The following is a 16773-nucleotide window of genomic DNA, read 5'->3' as shown; positions in this document are numbered from 1 at the left end:
TAATCCTAGCTGGGGAATCTCCTTCCAAGGAAGGTTAAATTTAGTTAGCAGCTTGTCCCTGATAACTTTTTGGCAGGCAGTGAAAACATGTCCCCTGGTTTTTAATTAGAAATCAAACATTTTAACTCTGCTTGGTTTTAAAGCTCTCTGTTAATTTTATTTTAAGCTGTTCTGTTCCATCTACTAGGGCTGGAAGATGATATAGAAATGTCTTTATAAACAAGTAGTCCATCTTCCTGCCATGAGGCTAGAGTGTCTGTCCCTGCATCCACTCTCCCAAGGATCAACTTAGAGTAACTAATAATGTTGCAGAAGAAAAGTACTTGTATGAGCAGAAGAGATGCTGACATGGCATGCAACTTTGAGATGGCCTTTTCAGATAAGAGAAGTTCCCATGACAGGGAAAGCAAAAATACCCCAGAGCAGTACTACCTGTAGGGAAATTCCATTACAACCTCAAATACTGTATAGGTATCATGAGCCAAACCCTGGTCATGGGACATTTTCTCTGGAAACCTTGATCCGACCCCGAATCTTGTGTCAGGATGGGACAGGTTATGATGCCAGTGAAGGAGTCTATATGCTTGGGAAAATGAGGACTCAATTTCCAGAAAGACCTATTAGGCTTGAGAGATCCATAAGATCAGGAAAGATGAAACATAATATCATAACATGATTTATACAATCTGGTCATGAATTCACAAGTATTTTTATCTGTTCACCCAAGCTGAGTTAGTGAAACAGTTCTGTAGTGTTGCATACACAATAGTTAAAGCTTTTATTAATCTACATTTTTGTCATTCATAATCACCATTTTCCTCATATCCAAATACTGCACATTTTTCCTGTCCCTACGCTCTCTTTAGTAACTCCTGACTATATATATTAATATTTCCTGCATAGTCTGAGTTACAACTCCTTCTCTGTGCTGAACTGCCAGATTCAGCTACTGAACTGAGACTGAGATCAAGAACCAATTGGTTGCTGGTGAAGTATATATCTCTGCTGGTATACTTGTGCTGAGGCTCAAAAGGCAAAGCTTGTTGCTTTTTTCCCAGTGGTGAAGTGACGGTTAGCTGATGTTAGCTGATGCTTGGGGACACCCTTGTAATCAATCAGTGGCTGTGTGATGGGGGGCGCCACCCAATTGCCATTAAACAGCCAAAAGAAAAGGGAGGTACTGCATACAACCTAGTGTAATGCCCAGAAAAGTGCTTAACCAGTGTAAGCTCCAGTTAAAGTAAATATAGGCTCATTACAGAGCGCCCAAGAAGGGTGCTCTGTTGCCGCTGCCGGTTGCTACGTCTGTGAACTGCAGCAGCCAAACCGCGTGGTTCCCGGGTGCAGCAAGAAAGAAGTGCCGAAATGGCGCTTCTTTCTGCGCCCTGGAAGTGGTGCCGTGAGGCGCTAATCGCGCACTCGCGGCATCACTTCTGCCGTGCGACGTCCGGACGCTACGCATCCGTGACATCAAAATGGCGGCCCTCGTGTGGACGGGAGCCGCCATTTTGTATGGACTCAGTCCGTACTAGGGTTGAGGGGTGTCCGGAAGGGACGCCCCTTCTCAACCCTAATACGCCCCTTTCTAACCCTAACGCGCCATAGGTTGCCAAGAAGATTCAGTCCTCTTTCTGCAAAGGCTATCCATCGTTTAGCTTTGAATCCATATTTGCCAGATCAATCAAATGTGATGGGTGGCACCTGTATAAAAGTACTGTTCAGTGGTGGCATCTTATTTATATACTGATCACTGAAAAGTGCCTACCTAGCATTTTACATAGGAGTCTTTTGTGTGCTAGATGAAGCCTATTTCATCCTTCCCCTCCTCAGCTTTTTTCAGTCTTTCATTCCAAAAAATCGCCTAGTGATTTTATGATGTGTTCATTTCTTTGAAATCGCTCATTTTATTGTATGTTTTGTATTGACTGTATCCTTTGTGACTGACTCTATGTTGTAGTTGTGGTTTTATGAGCTTACACTGATGGTTTTAACTTTTATTGTCAGCTGCCCAGAAAACTTTCTGATATTATAGAAAATGTAGAAAGTAATATAAAAATAAAGTAAAAATGTGGACCATACTGAATCTTGCTCAGTAGTCGTTTCCTAAGGTTTCACTCTAAGCTTTGCCAGCATTGCTTTAAGCAACCCACTTAAATTCCTGTGCATATATTTATTCAATATAAAGTGAGTATTGCTGACCTATATCCTAAGGCTGACAGTCGACTTCGAGTTATTCAGCTGCTACTCAATTATAGTATACATGGGGGACTTTTATAAGATCAAGACTTCAATATAACGCATTATACTTTGGCCAGAATTTCCAGCTCAAAAATTCATGGTGGGACTTTACAATTACAGAAAGTATATTAAATTCATGTATCAGTAAACAACATGTACTTCCTTATCTAAGAGTATCATGTTGTTTAACCTAAGTAATAAATAAACTTGGGAGTCTACTTGTTTCTACTAGGATCCACAAGCAATGAATGTTAATTGTTTTATGAGCTGTGCAGTCCATCTAAAATGAATCTGTTTAAAACCGATAACGTCTTGTCCAGGCATATGCTGACCAGGCAACAAGAGACCTGATTTAACTAATAAAAGTTTTGCAGATTGTATAAATGAAAGGCACAGTTCTTGTATACATTTAATTAGATTGGCTAAAGTCTGTTGGGCTAAACTTTGGCTATTTCTATGTTGCTAGTCTTATTCTTGTTCACTTTGGTTCCTGGATGGTTGCTCAAGTGATGTTTCATTTCAGAAGACAGTCTATTAAGGCACAGTCGCTGTATTCAGATACTTGTATCTTGGTTTAATAAACTAAAATATGAATGGGTCTTGTTCCTGCACATGCAACTTCTTCTTTTGTTCCTTCCTGGCATCCTATTGAAATTGCAAAAATCTTTATTTGACTATAGTTTCGCATTAGAAATACTAAAAGGGAAGGGAGTTCAGGATGGATGGGAGTTTCTCAAAAGGGAGATACTGAAGGCACAATTTCAAACAGTTCCAGTGAGAAAGAAAAACGGGAGGTGTCTCAAGAAACCAGGATGGATGACTAAGGAACTTTCAACTGAGCTAAGTTTGAAACGGAACATGTATAAGAAATGGAAAAGGAGGGAAATCACAAAAAAGGAATTCAAAGAAATAGCAGGCATTTGTAGGGGTAAAGTCAGAAAAGCTAAAGTGCAGAATGAACTCAGGCTTGCTAGAGAGGTTAAAAAGAATAAAAAGGGATTTTTTGGATATGTCCACAGCAAAAGGAAGAAGGAGGAAACGGTAGGGCCACTGCGTGGAGAAGATGGCAAAATGCTAACAGAAGACAGAGAAAAGGCAGAATTACTCAACACCTTCTTTGCCTCAGTCTTCTCAGAAAAGGCAAAGGGTGCTCAACCTGAGGAGAATGGAGCAGAGGACAGAATAGGGGAATTTCAGCACAGAATAAGTAAAGAGATAGTAGAGGAATACCTTGTTAATCTAAATGAATTTAAGTCTCCAGGACCAGATGAACTACATCCAAGGGTACTAAAAGAACTGGCAAATGTAATATCGGAGCCATTGGCAATCATATTTGAAAATTCCTGGAGAACAGGAGAAATCCCAGCAGACTGGAGGAGGGCAAACGTTGTCCCCATCTTCAAAAAGGGGAAAAAAGAGGATCCCAACAATTATCGTCCAGTTAGTCTGACATCAATACCAGGAAAGATTCTGGAGCAGCTCATTAAACAGAGAGTCTGTGAACATCTAGAAGGCAATGCCATAATCACAAAAAGTCAACATGGGTTTCAGAGAAAGAAGTCATGCCAGACAAATCTGATCTCTTTCTTTGATAAAATTACCAGCTTGGTAGATGAAGGGAATGCTGTGGATATAGTATATCTTGATTTCAGTAAGGCCTTTGACAAGGTTTCCCATGACATTCTTGCAAACAAGCTTGTAAAATGCGGGCTAGACAAAGTAACTGTTAAATGGATCTGTAATTGGTTGACCGGCCGAACCCAAAGGGTGCTCAACAATGGCTCCTTTTCATCCTGGAGGGAAGTGACCAGTGGAGTCCCACAGGGCTCTGTCCTGGGCCCAGTGTTATTCAACATCTTTATCAATGAGCTGGATGACAGAATTGGGAGCATACTTATCAAATTTGCAGATGACACCAAATTAGGAGGAATAGCTAATACTCCAGAGGACAGGATCAACATTCAAAATGATCTGAATAGACTAGAAAGCTGGGCCAAAGCTAACAAAATGAAATTCAACACAGAGAAATGTAAGGTACTGCACTTAGGGCAGAAAAATGAAATGCACAGATATAGGATGGGGGACACCTGGATGAATGAAACTACATGTGAAAGGGATCTGGGAGTCCAAGTAGACCACAAGTTGAACATGAGTCAACAGTGCGACGCGGCAGCTAAAAAGGCCAATGCAATTTTAGGCTGCATCAATAAAAGTATAGTGTCTAGATCAAGAGAAGTAATAGTGCCACTGTATTCTGCTTTGGTCAGGCCCCACCTGGAATATTGTGTCCAGTTCTGGGCGCCACAATTCAAAAAGGACATTGAGAAACTATAGCATGTCCAGAGGAGGGCAACTAAAATGGTGAAAGGTCTGGAAACCTTGCCCTTGAGGAACGACTCAGGGAGCTGGGGATGTTTAGCCTGGAGAAGAGAAGGTTAAGAGGTGATATGATAGCCCTGTTTAAATATTTGAAAGGATGTCATATTGAGGAGGGAGCAAGCTTGTTTTCTGCTGCTCCAGAGAACAGGACCCGGAACAATGGATGCAAGCTACAGGAAAAGAGATTCCACCTCAACATTAGGAAGAACTTCCTGACAGTAAGGGCTGTTCGACAGTGGAACACACTCCCTCGGAGTGAAGTGGAGTCTCCTTCCTTGGAGGTCTTGAAACAGAGGCTAGATTGCCATCTGCTGGGGATGCTTTGATTTGGATTTCCTGCATGGCAGGGGGTTGGACTGGATGGCCCGTGCGGTCTCTTCCAACTCTATGATTCTTTGTGTCCTCTAGGCTTATTAAACTGAAATATTCTTGTTCAAATGCAATATTTATTGCAGACAGACACCGTGCCAAACTGTGTTTTTGAGCTCAGAATATGGAACTTGGAAGAAAGTCTTTATTATGCCTCAGTTCCCAGAATTTTTTTGTTCTTCCATGGCCAATGGCTGTGAGATTCTGGTAGCTGTAGTACAAAACAGTATTTTTCTATGTTCTGCTGAAATGTATGGGTACATTATACCTTAAAAGTGTATGCTTGTTCTCTTGTTCCATCTGTTTAGGACTTTGTACTCTAGATACAGTGAACCTTTGCGATGAAGCAACATTCATGGCTTCTACTTCTTGTTTCTGATTGATCACAAACCATGACTTTTAAGAATTAAATATTACTTCCAGATATTACTATCAAATCATAAGTGTTATTAGCCGTGTCTTGGAGTTGTGCCTGACTTGAGCCAATGTTTATTGTTTTTAGATTTGATGTTTTTTAGGTTTTAAGTTTTTATTTTATTGTGGTTTTAATGTTGTTATAATTTTAACTTGGTGATTTTAACCTTGTTGTGATCCCGCTTCGATCCATGGGGAGAGGCGGGAAGATAGAAATAAAAATTATTATTATTATTATTATTATTATTATTATTATTTAAAAGTGTGTATAAAACTTATATATAATTCAAAAGCTGTGTGCTTGCACAAGCATCATGAATACTGCTATATGCATCCTATATAAAACAAAATTAATCCTATGTGGTTATGATCTATTGCTGCTCTGGCTGCAGGAAGGGCAGGCAGATGTGTAAAGCAGTCTTATGTGTTTCTGTTACGAATGCCCTCTCCCTAAAATCTTGCTTAAACTGATGCAGTAGGAGAGTAACAACTTAATCTTTATCTCATTATTTAATTGCATTGCCTTTCTTTACCAGTGATCTGTGGGAAATAATTTAAGTAATAATAAGCTTCAGTGGTACTTTCCTTAAAATGTTTGGCTTCTCTTAAAGATTAAATATAGAACTTCCTGTTTCATACTAGCCCTTCTGGTATATCCACGATTATGAATTCCCCTCTTCTGTTTCCAGTAGAAAAGTTTAGACTTGAAAAATTTAGGAAGTGAATGTTGCTACTCAGGGCAATCTTTTAGTAGAAGGGTAGCGCCACAAAAAGATGGCCAAAATTTTAACCTAAGTGCCCTGTCAGTTTAACTAATTTATTGTTATACATATTGTTCTCTTCATGTGGACAGGGGCACAGGAGACACCTAGAGCAGCTGTGCAATAAATAAATAAGTAAATAAATGTATAAAATGCTGCAGTCTAACTGTGAATTTGTTCATGATTGTAAATGTAAGAGTTACATGAAGATATAAAACAAGCGAGCATCACAGACACAAAGATAGTTTGAGTCTCCTCAAATGCAAAGATGGTAGCAATTCAGATATCCACCAGTAGCGTTAGATGGAAAACAAAGGTTTCTTTGGTGGCATATGGCAGAAATATAAAGCAACAGTCCTTACACGAGTAAAGCTGTTACACAAGTTAAATTTAGCTAGTGCACTAGGTCAAATTTGGAGAGTCTTCCAAATTTTAGAAAACTCAGCATATCATTCATTCCAGCAGCCTTTGCTAGCTGTCATATGTCATGACTTTCCTATAAGTAAACTCATTGAGGCTATCCACTTTAGTACTGATCATAGTCTTCAGTGGCTTGAAACATCGAGCCAAAACTTCTACTCTCTTCATTTTTATTTTTTATATACTGTATATACACAGCTATAAGTCGGCCTCATGTGTAAGTCCAGGGCAGGTTTTGGGATAAGTCAAGGGTAAAATTTAGGGGCATGTAACAAAAGATGTAAAAGCCAAAGCAAAAGAAAATGATGCCAAAGAATTACAAAATTCCAGCGCGTGTGACTCTTTGTGCTCACACTACAGTCTGGATGGATGAAGAAGGAGCTATTGTAAATGGTGGGTGTGTGATGTTTGAGGGAGGCAACCAGATGTGGGCAGGGCTAAGAAAACACATATCAAAAAGAAAGAAAAGGCAAAGGTAGTGGTGACTACATTAGCAGTGATTACAACCTTTAATGTGATAACTTTGCTTGATTTAAAGTACAGTACTTACATTGACCCATGGATAAGTTGACCCAGGCATTTTGAGTAAATTTTTTAACTAAAATTTCTAGACTGATACATGAGTTTATGCAGCATATTTAGCCCGACACAATATTTTGGAAAATCAGAGAGCGTGAATACTGTTGTTAAATTATAGTTGACTCTAATTAAGACATTGCATGCTTATGGATTTTGGATTTTATTTTATTCTTTATATATCATTATGCCTGTTTTCGTCTGTGAACACATAAGTATTTCTTGTGTCTAGGCACAGTCATAAGGAATGAATATATGAGTGCTCCAAATTCTCTCATGCCATCTGTGACTTAGTTTTACTGCCTACCCTGTGATAGCAAATTTTAAAGATCTAAACCTCATATATTAGTAACAGCACAGAAGGAAAATTGGATGAAGCGACAGTAGTGGAGGTGGGTTAAATGTGATGGATTAGCTGCAGCTTTGTACTTTGAAGTATAAAATCGAAGCCTTCTCTCACTTGGATGCTGCTTTCGTGATCTATAGGGGCTCAGCATTTATGTATGCAGAGAGACATGTCGGGCACCCATACACCCCAACAAATGTGTCTATGCTGGATTGAGATAGTGGGAGTTATTATCCTACATATCCGGAAGGACCATCTTGAAGAAGGCTGCTCTAGAGTTTTGTTTCATAAATTAATGAAGTGACTTTTATATCTCCAAAACAAGTTGATCTCTCAACTGATAAAAAGGGCTTTAGTCCCCTGAAAGCTTATGCTGCAGTATATTTGTTAAATCTTTAAGCTATCAAAAGACTCCAGCACATTAATTCAGTTGCTCTCAAACATGTTTCATTCCACAGAAACCTAGTTGCCATAGTTTTCTACTTACAACTTTTGAGGGAGTTTGACTAGGACTGTTCATCTGTAAAGACGCTGCAGTTTTCCATTCCTAGCTTAGTTACTTTTCCTCACTCTCACTTTGAATACTAAGCCTTTGACCTTTTGTCCAGATAGCACTAGTATTTCCTGTTTAGATTGTGTTATGCAGTTATATACAGATTTATGGGAACTAATGTGAGTCCTCTGATTTATAAAGAGGTACTGATTCTGTGTTACGGCTTTTTCCAAAAGTACAATGCTCAAGTATTGTGGGATTTGTAAAGGGAGAAGCACTGGATAAATAGAAAACCTTGCTGTCATTTCCCTGAAAATTCTGGTTCTATCTAAAGTCCCAAATACAAGAGCTTCCTCCCTCCCCCCAGCACGGTGGATCTTGTTGGCATTGCAGGAATTAAATAATGAACTTCATTCCATAGATAACACCAAGCTAATATGATTTAGCTAGACCAGGGAAGAATGTTGCAGTTAGGTGACCAAGAATCATCTGCATTCCTTCAGCACCAGGCAGATGGAAGAAAGGCCAGACTTGTAGAACTCAAGAAAATGGAGTTGATGCTGTGAAGGACCTCAGTCCAGGCCATCAGCAGTTGTGTCTGATTACTGTAGATAAGACAAACTGCACCTGCTCCTGTATTGCTGTTTGTCATTTCTGGCTGAAAACTATATATCTAATTAAACATCCCAACATTTCTGTGAGGAAATGAAGCCAGGTAGCAGTATTGTGCATATGAGAGAAACTGAAGTCTGAAGCAACGAGTGTAAAATGGATGACCAACTAATTCAGTTTTGGCTTACTGTGGTGCCAGTGGCATATGGTATGTGCATTAGCAAGGCCCTGATGTAATACAGTGGGCGCTTGGTATCTGCTGGAGGTGGTTCTAAGCCCCCCCCCCCCCCCATGGATACCAAAATCTATGGATTCCCAAGTCCCATTAAATATAATGAAATTGTAAAATGGTGTCCTTCATGTAACATGACAAAATCAAGGCTTGCTTTTGGGAATTTAAATATTTTTTAAAATGTTTTCAAGGCATGAATGCTTGAATCTGTGGTTTTTAATAATGTGTGGATAAGGAGAGCCAACTGTATTGCTTGAAGATCACTCCCATATAACATGCCTCTTTTAGACAACCAGTAATTTCTAAGTGTTCTTACAGCTGAAGATTTTGTTGTGTGATAGTCCTACCTCATTGACAGAATCTTATGGGATTGGTCTGTACTTCATTGTCTTTATTTTGTAACCCTCCCACTTTTTTCCACACACTCTTCTGTCTTTTTCCCCATCAAAAAGAGCAAAGATGAAAAAGATGAAGTTACTGTACAATGTCTTTTTGGTAGCCCAAAGAGCTACCAAAAATGTCTAGAAGCATTGTTTTGCCTGAATGAGTACCATACCTAATCTTTGAATATCTACAGTGACCAGATTAGTAGGGAATGCAAATTTTGACAGTCAAATTCAGGTTAATGTGAATACAAGATGCAATACAGAAGTCTGCTATAAGCACATTCAAGGTCTATCTCAATGCCATGTCATAACTCCCTAATTTAAAGCCAGTTCCCAATGTTTAACAGAATGAGACTGTTGATCAAGACATCTGCATAGCCAAAGCCCTGTTGGATGCAAAGAAGCAATTTCAGATTCATTTGGACCCAAACTTTCTTTGTGTCCTCTAATTTAAGTCTTGACATTCTAATGTTTTCACATTCGTGTGCCTTATATTAATTGTCATTTATGCTTGTGGTTCTCATAGCTTAGATTTAAAGACTTATATTGTGATGTTTGAATTTTAACCTTTTATTAGTGATCTAATCTGGCAATTTAGGTGGAGGATAAAAATGGTCACACTTGAATTACAGAAAATGTCATTTCATTAAAATTCCTATCTGTTAGCAGAATTGTTAAAATACCTATTTTGGGTGTTTTTGTCTCGTATTTCCCAAGAATAAGGCTGGGTTAAAAGGTGCATGACACAGTTTCTCACTAGCCAAGAGCTGGCCTCCTAACTTCCTGGTCCCCAGTCTTGTGTCCTGTTCACCACAATGTCAAACTGTACAGATGGCTATTCAGAAGATTCCTTTGCAAGCCATTCTTTCAAGAAGAACCAATGTGGTCATTGTTCAGAACTTCAGTGCTCTTTCCATAGCTGCCAGCCAACAGGGTAATTGGCAGAACAGTTGACTCAAATGCTTGCACAAGTAGAGAATTGTTATCCTCATGACCTACTAACTAAATGACACACATACTACAACACCAGTGAAACACTTGAGTGATTGCATTTGTGGCCATTATCAGTCTGCACACATCTCTATGTGCAATTAAAAGGAACTGCTACCACAAATATATTAGATTTGGCCTGTTAGATTTTGGTATGTGTGTTGCCTAATCAAGCACCAAGCATTTCTATGAGAAAGAATCATAGTTCTGGAAAGACTTTTTTTTCTTAGCAGGGGAGAAGTTCAGTGCCTGATGATGATCATGAGGATGGAAGAGCTCAGGTACCAATCGTCACAGGTTTTCCTTGATATTATAGAACAGTTACTCAGGCTTGAGGCTGAATTCACCATCAGCAGCATAAAGGCTATATTATGGGTGGCTTAGAGACCAGTCTGTAAATACTGCCGTAGGTACTACTCATCTCATATACACTTTCATATTTGTATATACACTTTCATATTTGTTTCATATTTCTGTGTAAAAGTGGCAATTTAACAGTACCCCAGAAATATATTGTTTTTAGCAGAAAAAATGAAACACAAATTTCTTAACACAGCAAGGCTGAAGGCCAGATTATCTGAAGGACCATTTCTCCTTATATGAGCCTGCCTGAGCTTTATGATCTGCAAAAGAAGGCTTTCTCTTGGTCCTACCACCATCATAGGCATGCTTAGTGAGAACATGGGAGAGAGCCTTCTCAGTGGCTGCTTCAAGTTGTGGAACTCATTCCATGGAGGTCCAGTTGGCCCCCTCCCTGCTGTCTTCTCTTTGGCACACTTTTTTTTATTGTGTTTCTGAGCCATTGTGGTATAGTGGTTTGAGTGTTGTACTACTTACTCTGGAGACCAGGGTTTGAATCCCTGCTTAGCCACGGAAACCTGCTGGGTGATCTTGGGCAAGTCGCACTCTCTGGTTTTGTTCTTTTTTCAGGTATGCTTCTTGGGGGCATTAGGAAAAGTAAAAGGCATGGCTGGGAAGCTCATAGATCTTGTGACAGCCATTGGGATTGCGATTTTTACAAAAGAACTGGGGTATTGCTTTTGCTTTTCTGAATCCTTACTTGGGAGTAGGCTATCTTGTAAAGATAATTAGCAAGTGATGTCATGGCTTGGCTGGGCCCAGTTGTTGGGGCAGCGAAGGCTGGTTTATAATGTAAACACTGTTAAAATGTTTATCGTTGGTTTTGTCATTTTCCTTATTTGTCGAGTAATCTTGAAGAGAATGAAAGGTTTTCTGGTGCAGCTTAGTGACTGGAGAGATTTCCATAAAAAGGCACAAACATTGCTTTAAAGAGCAGAAAGGTTTCTGAGCTGGCAATGGCAAGTGAGGCCTGACCTTTTACAGAGAGAAAATATTGACCTAAATCATTCTCTATTGGGGATGGGAAAGTAATCTTGGTGTTCTCACCACTATAATTTTCTTGCTTAATTGCACATACTTCTGTGCAATTGACTGTGAAAAAAATAAATTGCATAAGCAAGTATTAATGTGTCTGAGGGTAGAATTTTTAAGGAGAGCCTTCTTGGCAAGAGTTCACTTCTAGTTACCTTATGTGTCAGTGCTACAAGGCTTCACCCATGTGAGCTGTGTTTTCATACCATTTGACATCAAATAATAGAAGAACATAATTTTTGCATTATTACTTGGTGTCTCTTAATGATATTCAGGAATTTCAGAAGACTGAAAGGCATTTCACATGGTGCTGTTTCTCCTTTAATAACCCCTGGTTTTGTAATTGTTGTCACTGTGATTTTAACTGCATGTTCTCTCCACCTCAATTCTTAAAATCTGGTATCATGTATCCCCCCCCAAAAAAAATATTCCATAAATTGGAATCTTGGAGGTAAACCCCACTATGTTTGGTTTCATACTTAATTTCTTCCAATTTGGTATTATGGTCCTGATCCAATTAAACCATAGTTATTAAGAAAAAGAGCCCTCCCTCCAGTCCATCTGCCTTGGTCCAGGCCTCAGAGGGAGAGAAGAATGCTGGACCTGATCCCCTCCCCTCCTCACCATTCCCTTCTCCTTTTGTGTCGTGTCTTTTAGATTGTAAGCCTGAGGGCAGAGACCATTTATTATCCCCTATGTTGTAAGCCGCCCAGATTCCCAGTGATTGGGCGGCATATAAATAAATCCTATTATTATTATTATTATTGTTATTGTTATTGTTATTGTTATCAACCCAAGAATTAATCTTGTGCCCTTTTCCCCTTCCTTATATGCTCCAAATCAAAGCTATCCTTGTTTCTCAGACCACAGTTTCTTGTGACATATAAATTGGAAACTGTGGTCTAGGGGCTCCTTCTATATCTGTATAATGATTTCTGTATACTGATTTTAAAAGCACATTAAAGAACTTAAAAGCATTGCTTTTTTCTGGGTGGAGATTTAATGCTCAGATTGCCCATATGCACTGCATAGTAATTGTTTGTTAGTTGCTGCTAGGCATGTGCTTGTACAGCTTTCAGTTGGATCCATTAACAGTGCAGTCTTATAGTTGTCTTCACAGAAATAATCCCTTCTCTTTACTCCCAGGTGAGCATGTGCAAGCCTTCAGCCTATTTATATTCTCCAGCCTTGGTTTAACCAATAATTATTTATGAAATCAATGATGTAAAATGTGTGGATTGATTAACAGTATGTCCTTTTGAATTATTTCATGGTTAGGGAACCCATTTATACCTTCTAAAAGAGGAATGTAAAACATTGCAGTGATGGACAAAGGAATGGGGATTGGGGTCCCGAAAAAAGGAATAATATTTTGCAGGCACATGAAGTAAACAGAAAAAAGGTAAAGTAAGGTTATAGAGCTGTTTAGGTGTGGGGAAAAAGAAGGATATGTTGGCCTGGGGTTGTGTAGATGAAAAAGGAGGTTGTAAGTTTTCAAATAAATGAATCTGCGAGAAATGTGCAGAAAGTGATGGCAAGGAAATAATCTTGGCAGGGAGCGGGAGGAAGAAAAAGATGTGTTTTTGTGTATGTGTGTTCTATGTTGATGAGTATAATGGATGATTATGGTGTGTGTAGATAGATTGATTGCTGTGTTGTTTGAGTGTGTGAAAGAGACAGGCCGGTTGTTTTATTTGTTGGTTGTCTATCAGTAATCTTTTAAGAAATTTATTATGGTCATTGTTGTTGTGTTCTTCACATTGCTTCCAACTGATGGTGATGCTAAGGCAAGCCTATCACAGGGGTTTCTTGACAAGATTGGTTTTTTCCAGTGTGTTTTGAAGCTGAGAGAGAGTGACATCCAGTGGGTCTCCATGGCCCAGTGAGGATTTGATCCTTGGTCTCCAGAGTCATAGTCCAATGCTCAAACCATTATACCATGCTGGCTCTGTATTATGGTCATAGACCAGTTAAAAGGAAAGAAGACAATGGCTGTCCTTCAGTAGAACTAGCTTAGCCATTTTGTTTTCTTTTACATTCTTTTAGGTGGAGGAGTTTTGGTAAATAATAAAAACAACGTTGAAATACATGAAGACAAATATTTCACCACATATATAGAATTTGATCTTTAAGACTGGGATAGATTCAAAAATTTCTGTAAAGACTATTGGATATAGATAACACATAAAAGCTGAATTTAACGGCTTTACTTCTGTCATACATAAGGTAACCCAGATATTATTATTATTAATCCTAAATTAGATTACTTCAATAGGAATCATATTAAGTAAATTACTTTACCTAAATCTTTACTTGAAATGATAAACAAATAGACAACATCAAGACCTTGCATCCGCTTTATTCACCAAGTATCCAGAAAAAAGTGGTAAAGACAGAATAGACTAATAGATGTCACACTATGCATATCTTAATAGATCAATATTAGATATCGTTGTACAGTATATAGCTATAGCTATATATTGTTATTCACAGATTTGATACATAAATTGTGTAAACTATTCTCTGAATAGAGGAGAAAAAGAATACAGACAGAAATTGCTCAATCTTGTGCCAAACAAATAAATAAATAATATATAAAAAAAGAATGGTGGGATAGGGTGAATAGAATTTAAGTAAAAGAGAAAATAATAATAAACTTGGTGATCTATAGAAGTTAATTTTAAGAAAAACACAAAGAATGTATGAAAATTATGTGAAATTCTACATTGCTAAAACATTGTTTATGTGTCAGAATGTTAACACCAAATAAAATATATAATTAAAAAAATAAAAAAAGAATTTGATCTTTAAATTTATGAACACTAGCACTCTGGGGGGAAATAGTCAATTAAATGTGATTATGAGTTTGGGAGAGAAAATGTATTCTTTCCAAAACAGAAAACAAGTGAACAAAAACCCCTGGATTTTAACACACACAAACACCCCTTCTATGTTTTTGCTTTCTCCTGTTTGATTGTTACAAGCCAGCTGTATCTTCATATCCTAGCTGCATGGGTTGAAACCTGAGTTGTTTTATCTGTGTTGTATTAGTGCATTATCCATATTTACCTATGTGAAAAGTAATAAAATGGCTGGAACAAAGATTTGTATCTTACCAAGTAATCACATGCAGCTGTTTTAAAAGCTTGTAAACCTGCCCTGTTTCCCTGAAAATAAGACATACCCATAAAATAATCTGTACCAGGATTTCTAAGCATTTGCGTAATATAAGCCATACCTCGAAAATAAGACATAGTGATAGGCCCAGCGCAGAACAGAAGGGGGCAGGAAAGGAGCAGAAAGATTGGGGCCAATGGTTCTAAAGGAAATGGAGTCACAAGAAATTCAGGATGGTTCTGGGTTTGGAGAGTAATGATGATGTTCCAGAAGAAGAAGACTTAACTGTATTTGAATAAATGTAAATTGTTGTACCATACTTAATAAAAATAAGACATCCCCAGAAAATAAGCCATAGTGTGTCTTCCTGAGGAAAAATAAATGTAAGACAGTGTCTTATTTTTGAGGAAACACAGTAGCTGTTCAAAATGCATAGGCAGGGAGTTTATGTTAGAAATTACTTCTAACAGATATTGCGAGAATGGAGTTTTACTCTGTGTGCTTGCGTTTTAGTTTTAGGTTTTTTTAAAAAAAAATTGTTAGATCTGCATCTAAATAATATTTTGTTCAAAGAGAATATATAAACTAAAATAGCATTGTTAAGCAAAGCTTTTAATTATTATCTTCAGTGCATTTTTCTGTCAGTTCAGTATTGTATCAGGCTTTGTTTTGTAATGGGTTTGGTGTTGCTGATGTCTCATTCTGTTCTGGAGAGACAAGATAAATATAAATAAATATCAATATAAATGCAAGGGTTGTTGCATTTGATGGCCAGTTAGAAGCCCCAAAAAACTATTTTTTTATGTGATCTGCTTGTTTGTGCACCCCCAGTTTCATTGTAATTTTCAAGGTGGGCTGTTTCTGGTGAATGTTTATGTGTGAGTTTTCCTCTTCCACAAATTTTCCATCCATTGTGAAGAACTCAGAGCAGGGCACAAGTCCTCTGCTGATCTCTCTGATCTCTTCTGAAGCCTTGAAGCAAGTTGAATTGCGCCAGCCTTCATTCTTCTGTGTTTATTAGAAAACTGGAAGGAGAGGTGATAGAGGAACAGCCAAAAATAGTGTCTGGCCAACAAGGCAGCTGCATATTTTGAACAGCCATCAGGCTTGTATCAAACCAATGTAGTATAGTGGTTACAGTATTGGTGTGATAAATTGGGAGAGCTATGTTCAAGTCTCCACTCAATTCTGAAAGTCACATAAATGTAAATATAGGTATATCTCAGTTAACAAAGTAGACATGTTCCTGGGTGTTGTGTGTGTGTGTGTGTGTGTACATGCCTTCAAGTCTCCTGCTGACATATGGCAACCCCATTAATTGCATAGTGTTTTCTTAGGCCTGTTACAGACTGCCAAAATAAAGCTGCTTCAGGTCTCTTTGGAGGTATGCTGTTTAAATGATGCATGGGTCCTAAGAATCCGGAAACTGCACCAAAGCTGCACTCCAGTGTTTAGGAATGGAGTGTGGCTTTGGCGTGACCTCCGGACTCTTAGGATCCATGCATCATTTAAATAGCATACCTCCAAAGAGACCCGAAGCAGCTTTATTTTGGCAGTCTGTAACAGGCCTTAGTCAAGGAACACTCAGAGGTGGGTTTGCCTGTTCATTCCTCTGAAATATAACCTACAGCACCTGGTATTTATTTGTGATCTTCCTTCAAAGTAGTAACTAGGACCGATCCTGCTTCATTACCAAGATCAGACCTGGGTATTACTTTAATAGAAAATTTGGCACCAGAAACAGAAGTAGCAGAAGGAATAGGGATAAGTTCTTTCATCATACAAAAAGAAGAGCAGCCCCACAAGTGAGTCAACCAGGTCAGTTAAGCCTTGCACCAGTAAACAAAAAGAAATCGACCTTTTTAGAGGAAGCCACTTTTCAGGCTTCTTCTAAAATGCATCCAGGGATTATTATTTTTTTCATCAGAGCCCACTTTTCTTATGATTTCCATTTTGGTCACCATACTTCTAGAGCTATGCATTTTTAACATGCTGGGAATAGTTGGTGAAGCAGACTTATCTGCTCTCCCCTTTTATCTCTTTTTTGC

At 38.5% G+C, this 16773-nt stretch overlaps 1 protein-coding gene across 1 annotated transcript in view; it reads left to right on the top strand.

Moving 5' to 3' along the window:
* RAP1A (RAP1A, member of RAS oncogene family) overlaps positions 1-16773 on the top strand; it is a 134202-nt gene that overhangs the window by 84157 nt on the left and 33272 nt on the right. The window lies entirely within an intron of this gene.

This window comes from Sceloporus occidentalis, unplaced genomic scaffold (assembly GCF_023333645.1).
Source record: "Sceloporus occidentalis isolate IW3139 unplaced genomic scaffold, rSceOcc1.0.p SCAF_3, whole genome shotgun sequence".
In the NCBI taxonomy this organism is placed as follows: domain Eukaryota; kingdom Metazoa; phylum Chordata; class Lepidosauria; order Squamata; family Phrynosomatidae; genus Sceloporus; species Sceloporus occidentalis.
The sequence above is the reverse complement of the archived record's forward strand: the minus strand, read 5'-3'. Positions and strand labels throughout refer to the sequence as shown.